The sequence below is a fragment of the Nestor notabilis genome, unplaced genomic scaffold (genome assembly GCF_000696875.1).
Source record: "Nestor notabilis isolate BGI_N333 unplaced genomic scaffold, ASM69687v1 scaffold8232, whole genome shotgun sequence".
Classification (NCBI taxonomy): domain Eukaryota; kingdom Metazoa; phylum Chordata; class Aves; order Psittaciformes; family Psittacidae; genus Nestor; species Nestor notabilis.
In genome coordinates this window covers 1-8036 of record NW_009917866.1, presented here as the reverse complement: position 1 = coordinate 8036, position 8036 = coordinate 1, and positions in this window count along the sequence as shown.

Below are 8036 nucleotides of genomic sequence, written 5' to 3'. Positions count from 1 at the left end.
GTCTCCCCCGCGCCCGCCCCCCAGCCATATCCATCAAATGTGTAACAGTCTTCCTGCAGAACATGCTTGCATCCCAAACTTCAGCCATCAGTCCCAGGTTAACAGACTGAATCCAGTAAGGACTGTGCTTTGTTTAGCCAAATCCTGTTCTCCACCTGCAACTTACCAAATCACTGTACAAAGCACTCACTCTCACTGTTCCCAGTCCTTACTTTCCCTTCTCCCCCATTTTCTTACTTAGAAAAAATTAACAATAACGACTAAATCAATGTCAAGTTGATCTTCTATAGCTGCCATCTCTACCCATTCACTTACAGAGGATTTATGACACTGAAGACTAGGAGTGTACTATTAACAGCATTCAGTGCACCTAGAGACAAGTTTTAATCCTTTCACTTCTGACATGTTGGCAGTTGGAAAACTTTTTATAGAGAAGATTCTTTGAAGCATATGTCTTATCTGTATCTTGAACATCTAGTACTGAATATACACATAAAGACTCTTTTATAATGTTTTCAGTTTACTCATTTCTTTTATCTCTCATCATAGTAAGGGAGATGTACCGGGTGAAAAAAGACTTGCTAACTTGAAAGTTAGCAACAATTTTATGGACTTTAGTTATAGCAGCTGTAGGGAGCATATTTCACAGTGCTCTCTGCTCTGATTTACTATAGTACAGGCACTAACAAACTCATACATTACAGGTTCTTAATTCAAAAAAGAAACCAAACTCAAAGTGTTCTTTTTTTCCATCAACAATTCTGTTAATGTACCTTAGGTTTTTTGCCTTGGACCAGGTAGCAAAACTATCTGTGATTAACTCAAAAAGAAATCATTGCTAGATCATTTAAGTCTTCTCTTACAGTCCCCATTTTGCTACATGAATTCCATTGCCACAGATTAGTGAATGCTGAGCTCTCAATGATAAATCAATTCCAGACTAAGGATTTTGTAGAAGCAGAAACATTTACAGTCAAAATTACAATGGTGGTGCTCAGTATCCAGCCCTGACAACACACTTATACTGTCAATATAACAACCTAAAAGCAATCAGCGTCCCAGAAGTTTTAATTGCCAAGCAGTATCAGTAAGCACCTCATTCAAAAAGGTGTTCAGGGTGCAAAACACATACACATTCTTCCCTATTACACATACCAATAGCAGCTCTAGCTCTTACATCTGCTAGCTGATGGCCTGATATACCCTCTTCTGTTCTGATGAAGTGTAGTTTACATTTCCTTTGTTGTTCCTTTCTTTGACATCTTGAAAGTTATAAGCTGAATGATTTGTTTGCTTGTTTTTCTAAAGAAGCTTTTAATTCTGTAGACTTCTCTGTTTCTCACCTGAAACAGATGTGCTGGACGGTTTGATTGCAGCTTTTATTTATGCCTTGGAGACTCTAGGGGAAGACTTCAACCTACAATTCTTAATGATAACCAGACAGTACTGCTAATGGAAACTAAAAAAAAACCAGACCAAAACCAGAAGACAACAAAAAAGAAAAACAAACAAAAAATCAAACCAAGAATGTACTAATAGTAAATATATAGTAAAGAGGCATTTCAAAAGATGGTTTTATACACATAGACACTTGCCCACATACCATATACATAAAAATATCTATATATGTAAATGAAAATCAAAACAGCTGTGGTTTTATTCCTACTGTCCCTGATACAGTGTATCCTAAACTTATTCAATGGGTATAGTGCAACTTTTAGGATTTTTACCTGATTTTTCAGCTAAGCTTGCTTAAGAAATCACACAGAGGGTAAAACTTGAAACAGAGGAGAAAGACTCTTGGCCTGTTCATCGTAGCAGTCACACATTAAGTGCTACAGCATTCCAGTGTTCCTACAGTTACAGGCTTCTACAAACATTCAGTTCAAAGTCACGTGCATTTTACCCACACCCCTGAAGCAGACTGTCCCTAACTACTTCCACCAACTGAATACAGACTTGAAGTAGGTGACTGTGCTGTTATTGGGCATTTACTAAGCATTCACATTGCACCAGGGGAATACATTTCTATGTCATGTTTCTTGAGCAAAGGGGCAGAAAATCATTGAGCAGTTACACTTGTACTGAGGCTCTCCCACCTCCCCAAACTACTGGATCTCTAAATTACCTTCATATGACTGAAGGAATTTGCTGCTGCTTTACTTAGAAATGGCAAGATTTTAGCAGAGTCTGCTCTGCTATTCAAATGTTTGCTGCATCAGTGCCATGTCTATGTGTGCACCTTGAAGGATCAAATCAAATTCAAAGCACCTGAAGTCCCATTAGAAAGAGACCCACAACTGTACTTCAGAAATCTAAAGAAAATACTTACAGCATGTTAACAAAAAAAGTTTGTTAGAGACACAGATGCCAGATTGAGCTATGAAAGCATTTTTTGATTGATGTGGTTATTATTTTTATTAATTGCCTATGATATCTCTAAAGCAAGACCACACCTTCTACTTTCAACTAGTTTAAAAGCATCTGACAAAAGCCTTGGAAATAAATCAGTTAACATCACTGTTACCAAGTAAGGTTTGTATGTTTGTTTAAGAGTATAATAATTAACTTAATGTTTAAAATGTAATTCTGGTTTTAAAAAGAAACAACCACATTTGATTTTTGCATGAAGAACAGTCAGTTCTTCCGCAAAACTCTGCAAATACATCTCCTGTTAGCTCAGCTTTCCTCCTGGCATGACAGACACTGCCTTTTGTTGTGCTTCTAATCAGTAAAGGGTAACACATCTTTTGTCATGTTCACTGCCTGTCTTAATAATTCATAAATAATGAGAGCAAGAGAAAGCACAGCTCTGACCAGAGACTATGAAGGTTTACTGATTTGGACCATCATAGGTACTGTTTTCAATGATGAAAAAGATGACTTAAAGAATAAGGTTTGAAGGAGACCAGTTACACTACACTCCTATTTCATGCAGTAACTATGTCTGCCTCCTCTGATGAGTGGTTCTGAGTCTGTGTGCTCTGCTCTGGGCACGTGTACCAACAGCCTTAGCCAAGCAGGTACCTTCTTCTTAATGCCAGTTACCTTAGATGTGAGTACCTGCACGTTAGAAAGCTTTCAACAACATATATGAACATCATGTGGCTATACATAAATGGGTAGATACCTTCAAATGAAGAGGCCATACTTAAGCTATATAAAAAAGGTTTTATCATGGAAAAATCATTACAATTTTCATTAGAGAACTCCTGCAAGTTCTTTTTCTGCTGCCAATGGTCCTACATGTCAATAATAGATGATGTTACAGATGATCACAGTTAAGTTCTGCTGAAAGTCAGTAATTAGAGCCATATATGATTAATTATCAGCAGCACAATGGAGTGCTGAGCAGTGCACTCTGATCCATGAACTGTTAAATGAGTAAACCAGAGGACAAGACACTGCTACTTGCATGTGAGGGGCAGACTCACCCTTGAGATAAGAACTCTCTGCAAAAAGCAGAGATAAAATGAATCCTAGCACATGGTAAAAGTGTTTTCTCCTCCTGTGAGGGTGAATCTAGGCTAATATAGATGAAATTTAGACCTGAACAAGTTCAAAGCTGCCCACGTCCATTCTTCTACTGAGTCACGTCATTACCTTGTATAAATTCATGTAGCTGCACTGAGCCCAGCTGAGTTACATACACCTGTTGACATTAAGAATGTTATGGTTGCAAGACACATGCTCAAAATCAGAGAAGTACATTTTAGTTGCTCACCCAAATCAGAGTAAACCACAGTACACAAAACATCCCTTAAAAATATGATGGGCTATCAGATCCTCTCATGAGGTTACTAATGAGAGTCACTGCCATAACAAAAGCTACTCCAGTCAGTAAGATCCCAGCATGTGCTGCCACTAAAATCAATCCTCCACAACAGTGACAAATATTTACCCCTATGTCCCCACCTTTCACTTCAATAATGAACATAATGTAAGTATCTGGATGAGAGGAAAAATGAAAAATGTATAGTCTAGGATTATATTTGATTTGCTTATCAATAGCTACTCACCCCAGCCAAGAAGAATTTGACAAGGTGCACATAAATATTACACACAGCCTAATATGACACTCTAATCCTCTAAAATAGCTTTTTCAGGGCCACATGATGGATCATATTATTGTTAAATTCCAGTGACTCAGGTGCACTTCACTTCTTTGACTTTCATTGGAAAGCCATAAACAAGGTAGGATACAGGATTTTCTATCAGATTCAGCCTATGAGAAGCATGAAGTTGCCCCTTCCAATGCTCACATCAGACTTCCAGTCAGAAAATGCAGGGCCCATTCCAGTTTCTAAATCAGCTGCAAAGAAACCCCAAATCTAATCACCTCCAAGCTTGTCACAGTCTTCACTAGAGCAGCAGCTTATACAACCTTACAAAAATCATCTGGGCTTTTTTTACATGTATCTGTGAAAACAGCCCAAAGCACAAATGCTGTCTTGACCAATGCAGAGGGATCTTTTGCTTAAGACAGAAGATTGACTTCATTTTGGGGTACCCACTATTTCTTCTTCAGCTTTGTCCAGGCAGCAATTTTCCCAGCAAATGGTTGTAACCAACAAGCTATCCATGGACAATTTATCTCACAGAAAACTGTGCTATGGCTGTGGCCCAAATTCCAAACGCCTTAGTGGCTAACAGAGAAAGCAGCCTCACCAGAATTGCCTCTTCCTCTGCCGAGATGAGTATCCTTCCAAACACAGTATGATACTTGACTCTTGCGATTTCTTAATTTCAGGCTATGTCAGTGGGGAAATTCCCTTACACAGAAGAGCCAACAGGACCCCTCCATCAGTTACACTTCTGAAATAAGCTTAAACATGAATCACGCTTGTTTTGTAATTTTAATGATTCTTATTTTCTTCCAAATAAAGACTAGTTTGCTATTTTTCATTTCCATTCCCAACCATTTCTGCTCCATTGCTAGGAAGAAACTACAGCTGAAAGGCACTGAACAAGACAATTCACTATGAAAAGTGCAAAGGGACAAAGCATGAAAAATGTAAATGCTAAAATGACCACAAGACTCTTACAGGGTATGAAATACATGCTAAAATTGAATCTCCAGTTCATAACAAATATGGTATCGCCTTAAATGAGTTTCAAGCAGAATAATTCCTTAGCACAACCTTAAAAACAAATGATATTCTCAACAGACACAGCAGTGCCAGTGAATTCAAGGCAACTACAACATAATTTTTTAAGCCTGTAAGTTTTTACAGGTTTACAACTAGAATTCCACAGTGGGACACTAAGGTGTCTGGTCCCCAGAGTCTAGCTGATAAGATGTCCACAGAGATTCTCCTATGATAGTATTCTGTTGCATGTATTTTTCTTAATATTCTTAATCTGGAACCTTATCCTGCAAAAAAGTCATGCTTACAAGCTGCCTATTGCCTAAACACAATATGGAATTCAAACCCATTTATGCACATCAACAGTAAACTCCCATATTGTTAACATGCATATATGTGTGAGTTTACCAAGTATTTCGAGGTTGTCAGATTTACCTGTGTCCTTAAACAGTAAAAAAGTAAAGACAAGCCACAGCATGATGCTCATACATTCCTTCTCTGAATTCTCTGGGAAAATCATGGAATAATCCCATTTTGTAAGAAGGGCATTTTGTTCTCACTGCCCACAAAACATTCAGCAGTGCTTAGTGCAGAGCTCTGCAGCAGCTTAATCTGGTTAGAAAACCAAAGATACAAAACTTAACTAGAACTATGCAGAAAACAAGTCAAAAAAGACCAGCTTGGCAAGCACAGCTACTCCGTGTTTGCTCGGTAACGCAGGCTCTCAGCCTGCAATTACACAACAGCAGTCCCTGCACCTTTTGGTAGCATTTCAGCAAGGTCAAGAGAAGGCAAGCAGTTCCTGGCATCATCTTGAATTCACTGCAGTATGATCTTTATAATTACTTTTCTAATAATCCCTAGTGATCTCTGGACCTCTTACACTCAACTCCTTTCCTATTTCTTGTGCTCTTGTTGCACATGAATAAGCTTTTTCTTCTACTATAGTTGTATAAACTTCCTATTCTAAGTAACCAACAATCACCCTTCTATTTGCATGTATGAGCCAGTCATCCACAAAGAACAATACACTGATTTCTAGAAAGGGAGGTTACATGCAGCACCCAACTGAGGGTCGCTATTTTGAAGCAAACGAACTGCTGATTTAGTGAAAGCAGACTTGTCTGTCAAAACAAACCCTTACTAAACCATCAAAAGTTCCTCTTGAGAAGCCATTCAGAGTGGTTTTTCTTCTTCTATCAACTTCTTCTGCAGTTTTCTTACAATTAGTAAAATACATTTAGCAGAACCTAAGGCAAATGTAGTAACAGAAACACAGCTTCCACACAAATGGTAGGTAACTTAAATAGCCAAACATTGTCAATCACCAAAATCTGTTCTTACAAAGTTGGCTTTAAAAGGTGGCAAACTAATGAAACCCCTAAAAGTACTAGTGCACAACACTCAAATGCAGAATAATCATACATAGCAACAACAGGGTAAGGCAGGACTCCCAGAACACCCAGCAAGACCAAAGTTAAAACTACATCCATAATCCCACTGCTTGCCTCTCTGTTTCAAAAAGGGGCTATATACAATCTGCTGTTTTAGGAGTAACTAACTCCTGACCCTGGTTGTGTAGTTAGGAAAGAACATCTCACTGGCTCTACAGCTGTATGGAAGGGTGACTTGTAGCAAAGTAAAGAATTAAAATAGAAGGAAAAACATGCCTAAGATGACTTTCTGTGCTTCAGGGTTTACCTGACCACCTCTGGGAAGCAAGAAGGAATTCTTCTGCAATACATAAGGCTGCTCAGTTTGTTAAGCACATGATAGGTCTTCTCCTTTTCCTGTGACACTTTGCCTGTTAGTTACTGCCAGGGGCAACAAATCCAACTCAGAAGCTGAGGTTAATAATGAATATATAAAGCTGCTGTTAGAAACAAGATGCTCACCTGCATCAATTCAGTAGCATCCAGGTGGCCCTAAGTATAGCATACTTGACAGTGAGAAGGCTATCTGCAGTGAAATTTTTAAGCCATCAAAAGGAAAAGCATTGTGTGCATTTCTGTAGCTAATATATGAATTTGCCTACTAACACTGAGGATTTTGCATAGCAATGACAAGTTTACGTAAATGGCTCATAGGCTCAAGAGCTCACATTGCTTGTTATCTTTATATTTTAAGTAAATGATCATTTTAGATTTCTACTTGCTTCATCTTGTACAACCAAAGAAATTAAGAAAATTATACAAACATGTATGTGCCCTGCCTGTTGTCCAGGTGTCTTCCTTGCTCTTCAAGAACGTCTCGCCAGTATGGGGATTTCCTCCTATCCAAAGAGGCAAGATCCTGAAACAACTACAGTGAAATTAGGTACCTAATTACAACTGCACATGCTGTATCGCTGTAGAGCTTGAAGAGAACTAACACTGGGATCTTTTCTAAACCCAGACAACAGCTGCTGTGCAACCTCTTGAAGTAGAGGAGAAAGATAAGGAAGTTAGATTAAAGGAAGAAGTAACCATATTGCCACTTGTCTTCTTTAATGTTCATGGGCACACAAGTAGGTGTTCAGGGGGAGGGGGGAAGTTTTAATTTGCTACTTTAAATGTAAATACATGGCTTTAACCTGAGAGGGGGTGTTTAGATTAGGTATTAGGCAGAAGTTCTTCCCTGTGAGGCTGCTGAGGCGCTGGCACAGGGTGCCCAGAGAAGCTGTGACTGCCCCATCCCTGGCAGTGTTCAAGGTCAGGTTGGACACAGGGGCTTGGAGCAACCTGCTCTAGTGGAAGGTGTCCCTGCCCGTGGCAGGGGGTTGGAACTGGAGGAGCTTTAAGGTCCTTTCCAACCCACACCAGTCTGTGACTGTATGACTGTGGTCCTGGATGTATGTCTGTAACGCATTTGCAGTGCCGCGTACACCACACCGCGGCCCCTGATCGCGCAGGCCCACACGCTGACCCCAGCGCTCCGGGTGCCCGTTGTCCCGCCGGAGCCGCGGCCGCC